The following is an 18,430-nucleotide window of genomic DNA, read 5'->3' on the forward strand; positions in this document are numbered from 1 at the left end:
CCACAAGGTAACATACATATTAAAAAGGGCTATGGGTCTATATCGGTATGCATCTGTAGGAAAGCTAGTTTCCTGGGCTTGCATTCTGTACAAACCAACAAATTGAAGGGGAAACTGAAGAACATTGGGCCTAACTCAAAGACCAAGATTGGTCTGTTTATTCAAATGATGCACTAAGAAGTTTTGCAGAGCACACCAAGTTCACAAACAGTTGTGCTAGGGATACATTTGGCTTCATGCACAAAGACAAGCACAACAAAAAGAATCAAGTGCAAGGAAATGTTACTCTACAACAAAAGGAGCATAGGAGGAGTAGCAATGATACAAGCTACCTGCAAGTATCTCTCCGAATCTGGAAATGATACAAGCTTCCTGCAAGTATCTCTCCCAATGTGTAGATAAGGCCATATCTCTTCAATAGGGAGTAGAAGAAACAAAAGAAGAGATTTGTAAAGCAAAAGAAGATCTGTAATCTCTTTCCATAGTTAAATAGAGAGTCCAACTTCTTGAAGGGGAATAGGCACAATTTTGGAGCATCATTGACATGCAAGCCTGGGAGCTGTCCCAAGTAAAACAAGAAAAAGTGTAGATGTAGCAAGAAATCCGGACTCTACAGAAAAAATATATAGATGCTGAGCTACAAAGGGAACATTTATTAAGCCAGCATATGTTTGTCATGGAACAACATGAAGCTCCAGAAAAGGCAGACAAGGCGACTATGTAGGTATTGTAAAGAAGAGTTAGTGTGCTTGATGCAGTGAGTGGTGCGAATGATGTGGAAGTTTATGAGCTATCCACCAATGAAGTTTATGCATATGACTCTCGAATCCGCAATCTTATGGATAGCCTCTATGTTAGATATATCCAAAAATTTAAGAAAATCATTGCGATGACATGCTGCCCAGATGTGCTTTGATATCAAAATGATGATGAATCTGGCGCAGGCAGATCCAATGGAGAAGTTGGAGGAGCTGGACCATCTGGACAGACTAGTCATATTCGGTAGCTAGCCAGAGGGACTACACTGACAAATCAAGAGCAGTCTGCAGGAAAAGGCAAAGGAGATCAGGCTGGTCTTTCTAAAGATCCAGCGCTAGCTTAACTCCAAATCCAGTATGTTTTGATTCAAGAGCAAGCACGTGCATTCCATCATAATGCATAATAATTCAAGAATGAAGTTGAAGCATTAAATCTAGTAAATCAACAACAACAATAACTAGAGGAGCGCAATGCACAATTGGAAGATGATGCAGCTCAAGATTTGGCCAAAGTCAATAAACTAAAGGAAAAAGCTACATCCAATAAACAATTCAAAGACACAGTGAAAAAGCTAGATGAATACAAGTTAACTCTTTAAAGACTGCAGGATGAGCATAAGGAATATGTAAAAGAAAGTGAAGGCAAGATAGGAGAACTCTGGGGATCAGTGCAAGTGATGGAGAGGGAGATATAGAAGTGTTCTATCTATATACTAGAGGCAATGTAAACATTGCGCTCCAGTAATTTTCCTCTTCCCTCCAATTGGCATAGTGCAAAAAATAGTTGCACATTTTAACAGAGATGTGCTACCATTGAACCAGCAACAACCCACCGGAGGACCAATGATGACAAAGTGTAGATCGATCCGGAAGATTCAAAGAATCTACACAGAAGGCTTAGGGTCAGTCTTCTAGAGGAGCGGGTAAGGCACAATGCCAAGGTTTAGTTACCTAACTATATGGTCAAAGGAACCAGCCAGAAGCAGAGGAGCAAACAGAAGACAATCAGGAAACTAGCAATCCGGATAATCCTTCAAATTCTTTTCTAAATTATTTACAATCTCAATTTCACTCCTATAGGTAAGCACATCCATCAGCCCATATTATAAATATAGATTTTAGAAACCCTTTAAAAATAAATAGATTAGGTTCTCACGAGGATTTCTTGAAGAAGTTACAAAATCTGGTTTTACTTATACCTATCCTTGTCTCATCAAAGTGGGTTCGACTTTCGTCCGCGAGGCAGACTACCCACCGGGTGTGCCAGGTGTGCCAGGCGTTCCGTAGTTTTATCCTTAGTCATTCAATACTTATCCACCGAATAGATATGAGAATCTAACCAGCATACTGAATGTATGTGACACTTTGTACCACACCTATTAGCATCTTAAGGTGCAGCGTACTGCTTATGTATTCACTCATTCATTCATTCAGAGTAGCAGTAATATATGCAACCCCAATGATAGTTTACCAATTAACTATCTTTAGTTACTTATTTGTAGTATTATCTTTTAATGTTTTATATCTATTATACATTAACATGAGAAATTATGTACATTGTTTTTCCACTGCAACAACAAGGTAGGTGTAGTCTAGCTATAGAATCACTGGCAAATATCCATCATGTCAGCTACTACTACCAAACACGCTAATGGTGTAAATGTGAAACAGTCACCCAGGCACATCATGAGTGTCAACTCGTGTTGAGCTTGACATCTCAACACTCCCCCTTAAGCTCAACTCCATCTCTAAGACTCCAAGCATAATGTGAAATCTCCAAAACTTCTCTGCTCCTAAAACGTTTTGGTGAAAGTGTTAGTCACCTGCATGTCCACATGCAATCCCAAATCTCCAAGTATCTTATGTAACCAAGCTATCTCACGTGCTGCCATCGTAGAACCCATGTACTCTACCTCTGTACTTGACAAGGTAACCATGGGCTACTTCTTTCTTCTACATGTAACAACACCACTCCCAAAGGAGAACATAAACCCACTAGTAGATCTTCTGTCCAAGATGCTATCAGCCGCCCAAGATGCTATCAACCTTCTAGTAGATCTTCTATCCAAGATGCTATCAGCCCAATCTACATCAGTGTATCCATACACTTGCAACTATATACCAGCCTTATAGAAGAGACCATAATCCACTATGGACCTCACATAGTGTAGTGTGTGTCTTACACTATCCAAATGCAGCTTTCGAGGAGCCTGTATAAACTGGCTCTCCAATCCAACTGTGTAGTTCAAATCTGGCCTAGTGAATCATTATACAAATCAAACTACCCACTATCTTCCTGTACATAGTGGCATTCTCCAAAATCTCACCAACTGTGAAGTTCAAATCTAGCCTAGTGAATCATCTATAGATCAAGCTACCCACTATCTTCCTGTACATAGTGGAATTCTCCAAAATCTCACCTACATTTGCACTCAACTTGCCATTCTGATCCAATGGTATAAAAATGGGCTTGCAACCAGCCATACCATATTTGGATAACATGTCTAACGCATGTTATCTCTGTGTGACAACCATATGTCCTCATGCATCTTGATGACCTTAATGCTAAGAAAGTATCTTAGCTCACCCAAATCCTTAATTTGAAACTTCTTCTTGAGGAGATCCTTTGCATTCTCAACTTCCTCTTCATTGTCACTATACCACCAACAATCAAGTCATGTAGATGGTGATGACCACAATCCCTTTATCACTCTTTTGCACATAGAGTGAATGATCAGCATCTGCCATATATGAAAGCCAATAGTGATAAGATAATGTGCAATCATATCATGCCATGCTCTCGATGTGTGCTTTAAGCCACATGAGGCTTTATGTAGCCTACACATATAATCTTGGTGACTTAAATCCTCATAACCAGCCATGCTCTCGATGTGTGCTTTAAGCCACATGAGGCTTTATGTAGCCTACACATATAATCTTGGTGACTTAAATCCTCATAACCAAATGGCTGTTCCAAATATACTTCTTCTTGTAACTTACCATGTAAGAATACATCCATTTGATGTAAAACCTAGCCTTTTGATACAACCAGCCACCAATAACAGCTCTCACGATTGCCATCTTGGCAATGGGGCTGAATGTCTCCTCATAATCAATGCCATAGGCCTAAGCATAAACTTTGGCAATAACCAATCTTGCCTTGTACCTACTGTTAATGCTTCCATATGAGTTGTGCATCACTCTGTAGACCCACTTACATTCAATAGCTTTTTTACCCTCAAGCAAAGGCACCTATTCCCATGCCTTATTTGCATCCATGTAGCCATTTTCTTCCTCTGTGGTTGCATCCCAATTTGTATGCCCAATCATCCTCAAAACATCATATGGGTTCAACATCTTGGATAACCTTTGCCATGTATGCATAATGGTGATCTACATAACCATTATGCATCAATATTCAAACAGGGCTTGTCACCCTATTTGATCTGCGTGGTCTAGATTCTATCCTTTGTGTCTCGCAGATGCCTTAGCCTTCCTTACACTCGGTGTCCTGATAGTTGGAATCCCAAAATCCTTATTAAAGCTCTGCTTTGAGCCACTAGACTCTCCATCAACAAATAAATACCCTATTGAAATGTTAGGCATACCAAGAGACTCATTGACCTTCTCTTTACATTTATGTGATGCACCTATTGAATTTGTAGGATTGGCATTCTAACACATCCTACCACTCCATGGTCTATCAACAGACCACTACTAGAGGACTTTCTTAGTCCACTCAATGACTGTGATTGTTGACTTGCATCTTGTGCAACCACCTTTCTTGTGCATCTATGAGATCCCACTCCGTGCACCGGATTCCCGATTGCTGGCAGTGGAAGCAGCTCCCTCTTGCGCGGGGCAAGGTTTCCCACTGTTGGAATTAGGGTTGCAGGAAAGCACACAAAGCTTGGAGAAGAAGAAGCAAGAATGCACACAACACAAAGTGTATTAGATTGTGTCAATGTACAAAGATAAGTTAGCCCTAGAATGATGGGCGTATATACAAGCCGGGGGAAAAAACCTCCTAAAGAGGGAAAAAGTACCCCGGCGGTCCTAAGTGTGTTCACACACATCACTGCCTATATATATGGCAACAAATCCCCCCTTGGAGTGATGGTGTGAACGAGAGTTGGCACTCATGTATAGGGGAGTGCCATGCCCGAAGTAGATTAATCCACAAAGGGGAGCAAGCCCAAAGCTTTGCGGAAAGCTTCAAACTTCTCACGAGGAAGCGCCTTTGTGAAAAGATCGGCGAGGTTGTCCTGTGTTGGCACATAGGCCAAGCTGATCTCTCCTGCTGAGAGTCTCTCCCTGACATAGTGATAATGCACCTCAATGTGCTTTGTGCGAGCATGAAAAACTGGGTTTCTCGCAAACTGCCAATGCGCTCTGACTGTCAATGAAGATAGAGGTGGCACAGACTCCTGTCCAACACCCAAGTCAGCCATAAGCCGTCTGAGCCACACACACTCAACCGTAGCTATGAAAGCTGCCCTGTACTCAGCTTCACAACTCGAAGTGGCCACAGTAGGTTGCTTCTTGCTCAACCAAGATATGCATGAGCTACCGAGCATGAAACAAAAACCACTTGTGGACACTCTTGTGTCATAGCAACCAGCCCAATCTGAGTCCGAAAAAGCATGCAAATCTGGTGGCAACGATCCCCCCTTGGGATAAAACAACCCAAGATGTATGGAGCCACTCAAGTAGCGAAAGATGCATTTAACTGCCTTCCAATGCTGAGACCCTGGGCTATGCATAAACTTGCTCACTTGTGAGACTGCAAACTGAATGTCCGGCCTCGTAATGCATACATAAATGAGGCAGCCAACAGCTGTCTGATAGAGTGTGACATCAAAGTGATCTCCAGCATCATGAAGACTCAACTTCAAACCTGTCTCCATTGGAGTAGCAATAGGCTTGCAGTCTTCAAGGCCAAATCTCCGCAACAATGTCTCAATATACTTTGTCTAACACAAAGCAATACCTCCATCACACTGCTTAAATTGTATCCCCAAATAATGATGCAAATGCCCCAAATTCGACATTTCAAAAGAGGCATTCAAATTAGCCTTAAAATCAGCAATATGACTCTCATTTGGTCCTGTGAGCATGTCATCGACATAGAGAGCAATGATTAGATGTACATCATCCACATGTTTGACATACAAAGTCCTTTCTGTTGGACTATTCTGAAAACCATGTGCAGTCAAATATGCATGTATCTTTTCATACCAAGCTCGTGGAACTTGCTTTAAACCATATAAAGCCTTTTTCAACCTGCACACTTTGTTTTCCTGCCCTCTTTGAACAAAACCACGAGGCTGCGATACATACACCTCCTCATGCAAATCTCCATTCAAGAACGCAGTCTTTATGTCCAACTGATGTACATTCCAACCATTATGAGCTGCCAATCCACAAATGCTACGAATGGTAGTCATACGACAAGTGGGAGGAAAGGTCTCATCAAAATCAATGCCCTTTTCTTGAGCATAACCCTTTGCAACAAGTCTAGCCTTATAGCGATCAACACTGCCATCTGGCTTTCGTTTCAACTTAAAAATCCACTTACATCCAATGGCCTTTTTACCAATAGGCAAATCACACAAAGACCATGTACCATTCTTCATTATAGCATCATATTCACTTTGCATTGTAGCCAACCAATTTTCTAAATTTTGTGCCTCATCAAATGAAAGAGGTTCTTCCTCTTCACACATACTAGACTCAGCCAAAGCATAACAATCTGATGTATAAGAGGCATGCTGAAAACCTGAACGAGTACGACTAGTCATAGGTGCATCAATCTTACTATCACGCAAGGTTTGCACCAGCCATTTAGGCATACCTCTAGCCTGCTCATTTTTAGCCCTATCCTCATGAATTACATCCTGTAAATCTGCATCAGAAATAGGCTGATCTATGATGTCGTTTGAAATCTGCATAGGCTGAATATTTGCCTCATTAGGACTTACATTTGAATTCCCACCTGTAAAGAGAGGCAACAACGTATCAAATACATCCCGTGAGCTCACACCTGTCTCTTTGGTACATGATAACAAGGGCTGCACAGCATCTTCCACAAAAACAACATCTTGACTAATCAAGATACGCTTTGACTGTGGATGATACAATCTGTAACCCTTGCTTTCAGCACTGTAACCAACAAAAATGCATTTGACAGCCTTATCATCCAATTTTCTGCGTTGTTGCACAGGCACTAAAGCATAGGCCAAGCAACCAAAGACACGCAAGTGACCAATAGAAGGCTTCCTGCCATGCCAAGCTTCGTATGGAGTAATAGACTGCAAGGCCTTAGTGGGACACCTATTGAGTACATATGCAGCACACATGACAGCCTCAAGCCAAAACGCATGTGGCAAAGCTTGGCTCTTGACCATACATCGTGCCATCTCCATAAGTGACCTGTTTTTCCTCTCAGCAACACCATTTTGTTGAGGGGTATACGGCACTGTACATTGGTGTTTTATCCCACGACTAGCCAGAAATGCATCAAACTCTTTAGACAAGTACTCTCCCCCTCGATCAGAATGGAGGGTGCCCACAGTACAATTGGATACATTTTCAACCATAAGAAAAAACTGTTTGAAGCACAAAAACACTTCGGACTTTGCCTTCAGTGGATATACCCATGCATGCCTTGAGTAATCATCAATGAAAGTCACGAAGTACAAGTGTTTACCAAATGACGGAGTTTGCATAGGCCCACATACATCACTATGTACAAGTTGCAATTTGCGAGTGGCCCGCACAGAACCATCCTTTGGAAACGCAGAACGCTGCATTTTGCCCAAAATACAGCCTTCACAAACATGTTTCAATGGTGCCTCAAGAGGGGGCAATGAAGCAATCATATCAAATTTCTGCAAACGCAGCAAACTAGCAAAGTTCAGATGACCAAAACGAGCATGCCATAGTTTTGCATCTGAAACTGCCTTTTCATCAGAAACTGCATTTGCTGAATCTTCCACACACTTGTCATAAGAATTGAGCCTATACAGCCCACGAAACAAGGTGCCAGATACAATAATCGTATCACCAGAAGTCAAATCATGAACAGTACATCTGTCATCCACAAATTTGACTACAAGTCCAAGTCTAGCAAGCGCAGAGACAGGCAATAGATTCTTCTTTATCCTTGGTACATACAAAGCATCTGTGAAAGTGTGAAAGCGCTGCCATTTGCAGCAGTAAGCATAATTTTACCAATGCCCTTCACTGGGTAAGAAGCATTATTGGCACATGTGACAGTATTCCCATTAGGGACAGCCTCAAGAGAAGTGAACATATCATGATACGAGGTAATGTGCTTTGTAGCACCACTGTCAAAATACCATACATGAGAGTCAACAGAAACTGCCAAACATGCATCATGTACAAATGGGTCATACTGGCAATACACGCTAAACGCCCATTCTGTATCCTGCACAACATTTGCAGAATCTGCATTTGTAGAAGCATCCGCTATTGTGGCTGCATTTGACTCTTTCTTCTTTGCCTCTTTAGCCTTTAGCTTAGGGCAATTCTTAATGACATGATCATTTGCCTCACAATAGTTGCACCTGGTCTTTTTCTTGCCTTTATCAAGAGCCTTCTCAGACTTATTGTTGCTACCTGTGGGAAGGAGAAGAAGTTGCAGACCTACTAATAGGAGAAGAAACAGTGGAAGGGGCTGCCTTACCACTTCTTCTTTGCTGCTGGGCAGCAATAAATGCTTGATCAACTGCACGCTACCTGGCCCTGTTTTGCCTGGACTGCGCTTCTTGCAGGAGCTTGTTGACTAAAGTATCATACTTGACAGCATCAGGTCTGTCCTCAGCAAGAAGTCTCCACGTGGAAGCAAAAGTCTGATATGTCTCAGGTAAAGCATCAAGAACAGTCTGCACAAGAGAATGATCAGGAATAATCTCACCTGCAGAAATCAATTGTTCTTTGAGATCTTTAATCTCAGCAAGAAAAACATTCATGTCATCATCTTCCTGCATAATCTTCAATTCTAGCTCTTTACGCAGGTAAGAGATTTTTGCCTCGTTATGACCTGCATACAAACTAGCTAGAATATCCCAAGCCTGTTTTGCTGTTTTAGCTGAACGAATATGTGGAGTGATGTTACGTTTGACAAAAAGTGCAATCAAGGCATGAGCCTCCGCATCTTTACCATCCCAACGAGCTTGTTCAGCAGTGGGTAAAACAGCAGCAACAGTAGAGCTGCTAGAACCTGCAACATCCTCAACAGATCCTACATCCACAGAACCTGGACGTACATCCGTACCCTGCACAATTTTCCACACTCCTTTTGCAACCAAAACATGTTGCATCATGTATGCCCAAAGTGGGTAGTTGCTGTCTCCATCCAGTTTGTCTTCACAGCAGACAACATGCGAAATACATCATTGCTGTTATCAGCCATGGCCACTGACCGAAACTGATGCAAAAGCTACCTGTAATGAAGCAAAGACTGAACAGAAGACAACTTGTGCTATGTAGCACGGTCCACAATAGAACACGTATGCCTGTTTTGCAGAAAATTGCACTGTCGAAATTTCTATAGAAAATGGCGAAAACACCTGTGCAGAACTTGAAATACAAAAACGGAGCCCGAAACGACGTCAGATGCAAATTCTGAGAACGCAAAGCCCTTCGGGTTTATTTGCAGAGTATAGGGATCTGCAAGCGCTCGTGAAAACTCACCTCAATCGGAGAACGTGAGTCGGAGGGTGCTGACGGCGTAGCCCTGGGAGCCGATGCCTGCTCTGATACCAATTGTTGGAATTAGGGTTGCAGGAAAGCACACAAAGCTTGGAGAAGAAGAAGCAAGAATGCACACAACACAAAGTGTATTAGATTGTGTCAATGTACAAAGATAAGTTAGGCCTAGAATGATGGGCGTATATACAAGCCGGGGGAAAAAACCTCCTAAAGAGGAAAAAAGTGCCCCAGCGGTCCTAAGTGTGTTCACACACATCACTGCCTATATATATGGCAACACCCACTTGGGGCCTCGTCCTCAAATATCCGAGCACGAGACTAAGCTATGGTCATTCCTAATATCGAAACCAGGAAAATTTCCCATGCCCGAAAAATGGGGATGATTCCACCATTTTTTATTCTCTTAACAAATTTTTCTAACGAGGTCAAGACTAAACTAACCTTTATCTGATTAAACCAGATAGAAGGGAAACTATTACAGACTTAACTTGAAGGAATCAATGCTTTTTTCCTAATTGAATCAAGCGCACAGTCGTTGATCTATTCATTAGAGAAGTCTTCAGGCTTTTATTTAACTACTCGAGTTCTAAACATATTCCTATTAAGTCAATTTTATTATTAAAACTCTATTGATTCCAGCCTAACCCCATCCGGCCCATGGGTTAGCCAACGCCCAACCACTGGAATTAGTAGAACCAGACAAGTACTCACCCCCACCCATAATTGAATGCCTTTCTTAACTTTTGCTTTAGAATACAGATACACACACAGTCCTCTTTAAACTTTAACTTATAAAACAATCCATCGACAAACAATTATTGGTTATAAATGTCATAGCTCAAAATTTCCATCCAATCCTTGTTTCTCACAAAAAATGGTATCACTCTGGACTCTCTGTTGAGACTAGCTGGTCAGCACAACGAGATCCAGGTAACAGATTACAATAAACATTGGTCCACCATACAATATCTTCCACGACATATGCATGGGTGTCCTAAGCACCGTGAGCCCGTGCATCGCCTAGTCAGAACCCTCCAAGATCCTCCTTAGGTGTCCTGGCACTTCACTCAGGGACCGCTTCTTCGACCCTCGCCCATCATACAAGAAGCACACCATTTTTCACCATACCAAGGCTGGTCGAGACCTTGACAGGTTTTTGCCGCGTGAGCCATCCTTTGAACACTCCCCGCCAGCTGTTGCAACCAAACTTCCCTTAGAAAAACACATATACCAAATGCTCCATCCAGCATTTTGGCGTAGGATAGTCCTTTTAGAAAACAGGGTTTCTATGCAAGTTTTTAGTTTTGATTTTCTTTTGAATATAATGCGTATATCTTAAATCCGTATCCCAAGACTTTCTGATTGGTCGTAGGTCTGAATTCCAAACAGAATTCCTCGAATTCTGTAACCTTGATCCTTAGATCAAAATCAAAAGGGTCTCAACTTAGTTTCAGATTCGGTGGGTGATTTGAGTGTATTTTCATGAACTGGTCACATCGTCTTTCCTTGAAACTGACGAAGAGTTTGGTCTTGGTCAAAGTTTGATTCTGAGTTCGAGTTTGGTAAGGTTCTTCCTGAACTACTTGTCTCGAAAGAGATGATATTTTAATTACTAATTTTTCTGAATTTTCTCATTACCATCCAAGTGAATATGAAAAGATAAATTTTTTTCTCACAGAGTATTTACTTATTCATTTATCAATTATTCATAGAAATTAAACATAGAATTAAAGTGAACTCTAATTTTGATATAAAAATCATTTATGCATCAATTTATGCATAAAATCTACTTTGATGAAAGTAACACTTTTATAATAAAAAATTTCTTTTAAGCATCATTTTATGCATAAAAATCAATTTTGATAAAAGTAACACTTTTATAATAAAAAATTCTTTTATGCATCATTTTATGCATAAAAATCAATATTGGAGAAAGTAACACTTTTATAATAAAAAAATTCTTTTATGCATCATTTTATGCATAAAAATCAATATTGGAGAAAGTAACACTTTTATAATAAAAAAATTCTTTTATGCATCATTTTATGCATAAAAATCAATTTTGATGAAAGTAACACTTTTATAATAAAACAATTCTTTTATGCCTCATTTTATGCATAAAAATCAATATTGGAGAAAGTAACACTTTTAAAAATAAAAATATTTCCAAATATGCATCTTTGTATGCATAGAATTTAAATCTAATAAAAATCACACTTTTATAATAATAAAAAATATCCAATATGCATCTTTCTATGCATAGAAATTAATTTTAATGAAAATAACACTTTTACAATAAAAATATTTTTAATATGCATCTTTCTATGCATAGAATTAAAATAACACTTTTAGAATACACAAACAAAGGAGATTACTCTTTTTGAATAACATAAAGATAAAACTTATTTCTACAAAATTTAAGAAAATTTTGCCATAACCTCCTTTGTATGGCTGACCATTTTTCAATTTTTGCATTCTAATTCTACTTAGAGTTTAACCCAAGATGAATTTAGCACTCTAATCTAATCAATTCCCATTTTTTAAAGAGAGAACAATACGAAAAGTTTAACTCTATTTAATTAATTACACATCTTGGATAAAGAAGGGCTGAATTCAATGAAGAGAAGGGGGAAGCCTTTCCATCAAGGCATAACATCCAATTTTAATTTAAAAGAAGCAAGAAATTATAAAACCATAGAATAGAATTAGAAAAAAGTAGAATTTCTAACTTACATGGAGTTTTGTGAGCTATCCTTTGGCTTGAGGTATTGAGGGTTCTACTCTTGCTTGGATCAAGATTGGCCACCAATTCTTTGTAGAGGAAATAGTCAAAAACAAGTGAATTATTAATGAATTCAATGTTTTTGGCTCTAGGGAGGAGTAGAGTAGAGTAGAATAACAGTGCATAAAATACTATTAAGTTTCTACAAAGGGCTCGGAGGCTTCTATTTATAGGAAAAAGTGAGCCTCTAACCAAGCAAACTGATTCTAGAATTTTCTAGATCAATTTGGTCAATTTTTGACCATTTTTGGGTCAGTTTAGCTTACTTTTTGGAACTACACTTGAATTAGGAGAGAGGAGAGATGAAATATCTCAATATTTAAGAGTTTAAAACTCCACCACACATGTGAAATAGGCGCCTCCTTCATGAGGGGGAATCCCCACTCTGAGGTGTCAAAATTTCATTTTTTTAGTATTTCCTTTGGTCCTTAGTCCACTCTTCATCTTATGTGAGTATTTACTCATTTTTGGGGGGATTTTTGTTATTTCTTCAATTTATCTCCTCCCTACATTTGGATTAATCTGATTGGCCCCTTAGAACCTTAATCTAAAATTTTCAGAAAATCTGGACCCTTAGGATAAGGCCTTTTGAATAGATTATAATTTATTTCTAAAGCACATTCTGAAAATCTTTTTGAACTTCTGTTTGGGGGGAATTTATTTTAATAAGAAGAGATATTTTTCCATCCAAAAATATCTAAAATCTGAATAACCTCTCTCTAGAACATTTTCTCTCTCTAAGCCAAAATAGGTAGAAACAAGATCTTTTATTATTCTGACGAGGGAATTGATTACAGGGGAAGATACTGGACATCTTGAGGGCTGGGGAGGAATCTTACATTCTCTCCCACTTGAAAAATGCAAGATTTTCTCATCTCGCAAACTGGGGGTAATCCCGCATAACAGTTCGGACAGCAGTTCGGCTTCTTTCTCCCAAGTGGCATCTTCAAAAGGATAGAACTTCCATTTGACCAATAATTCTCTCAGAATTCTGTTCCTGAGAACCTTCTCTCGAACATCAAGGATTTCTTCAAGTTGGAGTTCCATCTGCCCTTGGGTTGAAGAAGTTAAGATTTCATCATCAAGCGCATGATTCGGGCTTGGTACATACTTTTTAAGAAGGCTGACATGAAATACATTATGTATATTGAGATGAGGAGGTAGAAGAAGCTCATAAGCTAAGTCACCTACTTTCTTTGAAATCAGATATGGCCCACAATACCTGGGGGATAACTTCTTGTACTTCCCAAGAGATAGAAAACTTCTTTTGGGGCGTACTCGAATGAAGACCATATCTGCTTCTTCAAATTTTATGTCTGTCCTCTTCTTTTCTGCATACTGCTTCTGTCTATCCTGGGTAGCTTTTATATCTTTGCGAATTGATTGCATCTGCTGCTCCATGTCGTCAAGCATCTGTCTTGACATCTCGATCCTAATCAATGGGTCGGACCAAATTAATGGAGTTAAGCAATCTTGTCCATACAGAGCTTTGAAAGGGCTCATCCCGATACTTCGGTGATAAGAAGCATTGTAGAGGCGAACTCGACTAAGTGCAGATAGCTTAGCCACTTCTTGGGTTCCCTGCCACACAGCATGACTAAAGTATATCTTCGATTACTTGGTTTACCCTTTCTGTTTGACCGTCGGTCTCGGGGTGGTAAGCTGTGCTGAGATCCAAGAAAGTTCCTACTGCTTCGAAAAATGCAGTCCAGAATCTTGACGTAAAAACTTGGGATCTCGATCACTTACTATTCTCCTGGGTAGGCCATGCAATCTGAAGATTTCTTTGAGGAACACTCTGGCCACATCCACTGCAGTGTAGGTTTCTTTTACTGGAATCAGATGGGCAACTTTGGTTAGTCTATCAACTACCATGAAGATGGAGTTGTAACCTGATTGCACTGAAGGTAATCCAGTAAAATCCATACTGATACATTCCCACTTCATCTGCTGGGGGATGTCTAATGGTATAACTTCCCAGACATTTTTACTCTCTCGGCTTTGACTTTCTGACATGTTAGACATTGACGTACATGATTAAGCACATCCTTTTTTAGACCAGGCCAAAAAAAGCTTTTCTTTACAGACATGTAGGTTTTGATGAAACCTGGATGTCCTGCGATAAGGCTATCATGGGCTTCATTCAGAATTTGACCCTTAGTCCCCTCATCATTGGGAATGCATAGCCTGTGCATAATTCCATAATCCACGTTATACCCTTGAACTCGGTTCAGCTCCTGTGGAGTTTTGCTTTCCTGCATAAGTAGGGTAGCAATAGGGCCAAAGAATCTATCCTGCATGATCTTCTCTCTTGCTTCAATAATCAAAGGATTTGACACTACAGTAATTGCAAGCAAGGAGGCTTTTCTGTTGAGGGCATCTGCTACCACATTTTTTTTGCCTGGGCGGTACTTGATTTCAAAATCAAATTCTTGCAGGGTCTGCATCCACCTTCTTTGGTGCATGTTGAGATCCTTCTGAGTGATACACCAAGTGAAGCTCTGAATCTATGGAGCTTCTCTGTACCCAATGCTTTGGTGAAGATGTCAGCTACCTGATCCTGTGTGCTGACATAAACAAGGTCAAGGTCTCCTACCAAGACCTTCTCTTTGACAAAATGGTAGTGGACCTCTATATGCTTCGTGCGAGCATGAAAAACTAGGTTCCTGGCCAACTGTATACTGCTAATGTTGTCACAAAAAATGACAACTTGTCTATCCACTGATAGACCCAAATCTGCAAGTAGCTTTCTCAACCAAGCTACCTCACATGCTGCCATAGCAGCTCCTCTGTACTCGGCCTCTATACTGGACAGAGAAATCGTAGGCTGATTCTTGCTGCTCCAAGTCACAACAGCACTCCCCAAAGAAAACATGTACCCACTAGTAGATCTTCTATCTGAGATACTACCAGCCCAATCAGCATCTGTGTACCCATGTACACATATCTCTGTCCCAGTCTCATAAAATAGTCCACAATGCAAAGTAGACCTCACATACCTCAGTATGCGTCTCAATGCATCCAAATGCGGTTTCCGTGGAATCTGCATAAACTGACTCACTAACCCAATAGCATAGCTCAAATCTGATCTGGTGATCGTCATGTAGATCAAGCTTTCTACTATGCGCCTATACATAGTAGGGTCCTCCAAGATCTCTCTTGAATCTGCACTCAACTTGCCATTCTAATCCAATGGCACAGAAATAGGCTTACGGCCTATCATACCATACTTGGACAACATGTCCAAGCCATATTGTCTCTACAGTAATCCAATACCATGTGGTGACCTAATCACCTCAATGCCCAAGAAATATCTGAGCTCCCCCAGATCCTTCATCTCGAACTTCTGTCTAAGCAAGATCTTTACATCAAAGATCTCTACATCATGGTCCCCCATAATGATCAAGTCATCTACATAGATGACAACAAGCACAACCCCTCTATCACCATGTCTCACATACAGTGAGAAATTTGCATTGGCTACATGAAAGCCAATAGTGACAAGATATTCAGAAATCTTGTCAGACCATGCTCTTGGTGCTTGTTTTAAGCCATACAAGGCTTTCTTCAACTTGCAAACATGCTCGGGGGAGTGACTCACATCCTCATAACCAGGTGGCTGCAACATATACACCTCTTCTTGCAAATCCCCATACAAGAATGCATTCTTTACATCCATCTGATGTAAAGACCATTGCTTTGACGCAGCCACTGCTATCACAACTCTCACTGTTGCCATCTTGGCAACTGGGCTGAAAGTTTCCTCATAATCAATGCCATATGTCTGCGCATATCCTTTGGCTACTAATCTAGCCTTATACCTGTTTATGCTTCCATCATTGTTATGTTTTACTTTGTACACCCACTTGCATCCAATGGCTTTCTTGCCTTCAGGCAATTGCACTAAATCCCAAGTCTCATTTCCATATAGTGCATTCATCTCCTCATCCATAGCTTTCTCCCAACACACATTTCCACCAGCCTCATCAATGCATGTGGACTCTACAACCTGCACAACCTTTGCCATATATGCATAGTGATGTGCCACATAACCATCATAAGTAAACCTCTGCACTGGATTCTTCACTCTCCCAGATCTTCGCAGCTTTTCATTCATGGCTTCCATAGCCTTCTTTACACCAGGTGTTCTCATAGCTGGGATCCCAAGCTCCTCATCAAGGCTCATATCTGAGCCACTAGACTCTCCATCAACATGAGAATGCCCTGCAGAAATGTCAGGCATACTAAGGGGCTCAACCACTTTCTCTTTGCCTTTACGTGATGTACTAATCACATTTGTGGGACTGGTATTATGATGCAGCCTGCCACTCCATAGTCTATCAACAGACCCACTAGATGAGGACTCTCCTAGTCCATCAAAGACTGTGATTGTTGACCTGCATTCTGTGCAACCACACTTCCACTCACATCAGCCCTTACAGCTTCTTTTTCAGCAACATACCAGCTGCTCATCTCATCAAAGATAACATCCCTGCTTACCCTCAACTCACGTGTAGCAGGGTTATAACACCTGTATCCCTTTTGCTCAAGGGAATATCCAATAAAGACACATTTTTTAGCTTTTGGATCCAGCTTAGTTCTCAGCTCATCTGGCACATGCACATATGCAATGCATCCAAAGACTTTCAGCAGATGAGACAAATCAGGTTTTCTGCCAGTAAACCTCTCCTCTGGATTTACATCATGTATGGCTGTAGTTGGAGTCCTGTTCATGATGTATACTGCTGTAGACACGGCCTCACCCAATAGCTATGCGGCATATTCTTCTCTTCCATCAATGCTCGCGCAATCTTAGCAATGTGCCTGTTTTTTCGCTCAGCAACTCCATTTTGCTGCGGAGTGTATCTGCATGTAAACTGTCTTCGAATACCATTCTTCTTCAAAAATTCAGAGAACTCATTGGAGAAGTACTCTCCCCCTCCATCTGCCCTTAGGCACTTTACATATTTCCGTGTTTGCTTTTCAACCAAAACTTTGAAATTCTTAAAGTGAGTGAACACCTCACTCTTCTCCTTCATGAAATATACCCACACTTTCCTTGTGTGGAAAAATGTGCGCTTTTGCCGCACAGGTCGTAGCTGGGGACTTGCCGAACACCGTATGCGAGCCACGAATGGCTGCAAGCATACAACCAGGAAGGCAAGCTCAAACAGAATGCAAAAGGTGTGTCACTCACCGCTCAACCGTCGCCTTGAAGGATTCCCGCGTCGCAGTGAAGAAGGAGCCGCCGTCACCGCTCTACCGCCTCTCCGCCGCCGTGCCGCTACACAGTGCTTGATCGCTCTCTCACTCTCTCTCTCTCTCTCTCACATACACACGCAGGAGAAGGAAACCAAGGAGATAAGGCAAGAGCACTCTTCTATTCACAACACATGAGAATGAGGATTTTTAGGGTTACATTTGACTCTTATAGGTGATTTGGCCGTTCACACTTGGGCGCCCATACATGGCCGGCCGATCCTAACCCTTACCCTGCTGATATTCAAGGTGCGCCTCTCATCGGCGATCACCCAATCCCTTTATCCTTAACATATGGTGCCGACAAGCCCGGCCCATAACTCAGAATATTTAAATTAATGACGTAAAACATAGTACGTCTCAATGTCCGTCATGGGTTAACATGCCCCCCTTCCTGATGTAGATTCCGTCCTCGGAAGCTATGGTATGGTAAGCTCGATAGGGTTGTTGTGGTGGACCGTCTGCAAAACAGGGAAGTAGAGTGAAAGTATGCTGGAATTCAAAAGATATAAAGTATATAAATTCAAGCATGTTAGACCACAATGGATGTTGCTATGAGAACTTAGTTTAAGGGTCACATGAATGAGCTAGTGTAGCAAATTAACAAGAGTTTAAAATTATTGAAAGTAAATCAAGAGTTAGCAAGGTGTCAAAGGTTAATCAAGGTTTACAACTGGCCTAAGTCAAGGAAAATAACCAAGCTTAATAAATAAGATGACCACACTGTGTCTACTCTAAGAACAAGTTAATACCACGAGCCTAGGGACACAAGAAACATCAGAGTTACAGGAGCCTTTTGCCTTTATTTTTTTTATGCACGTGATAATTTTTACACACAATGGCGACCTTCCTAAGGCAAAACTAACATCGATCCTGGTACCATGTTTAACACAAG

This window comes from Cibotium barometz, chromosome 12, assembly GCF_041138505.1.
Source record: "Cibotium barometz isolate CiBa-2024 chromosome 12, ASM4113850v1, whole genome shotgun sequence".
Lineage (NCBI taxonomy): Eukaryota > Viridiplantae > Streptophyta > Polypodiopsida > Cyatheales > Cibotiaceae > Cibotium > Cibotium barometz.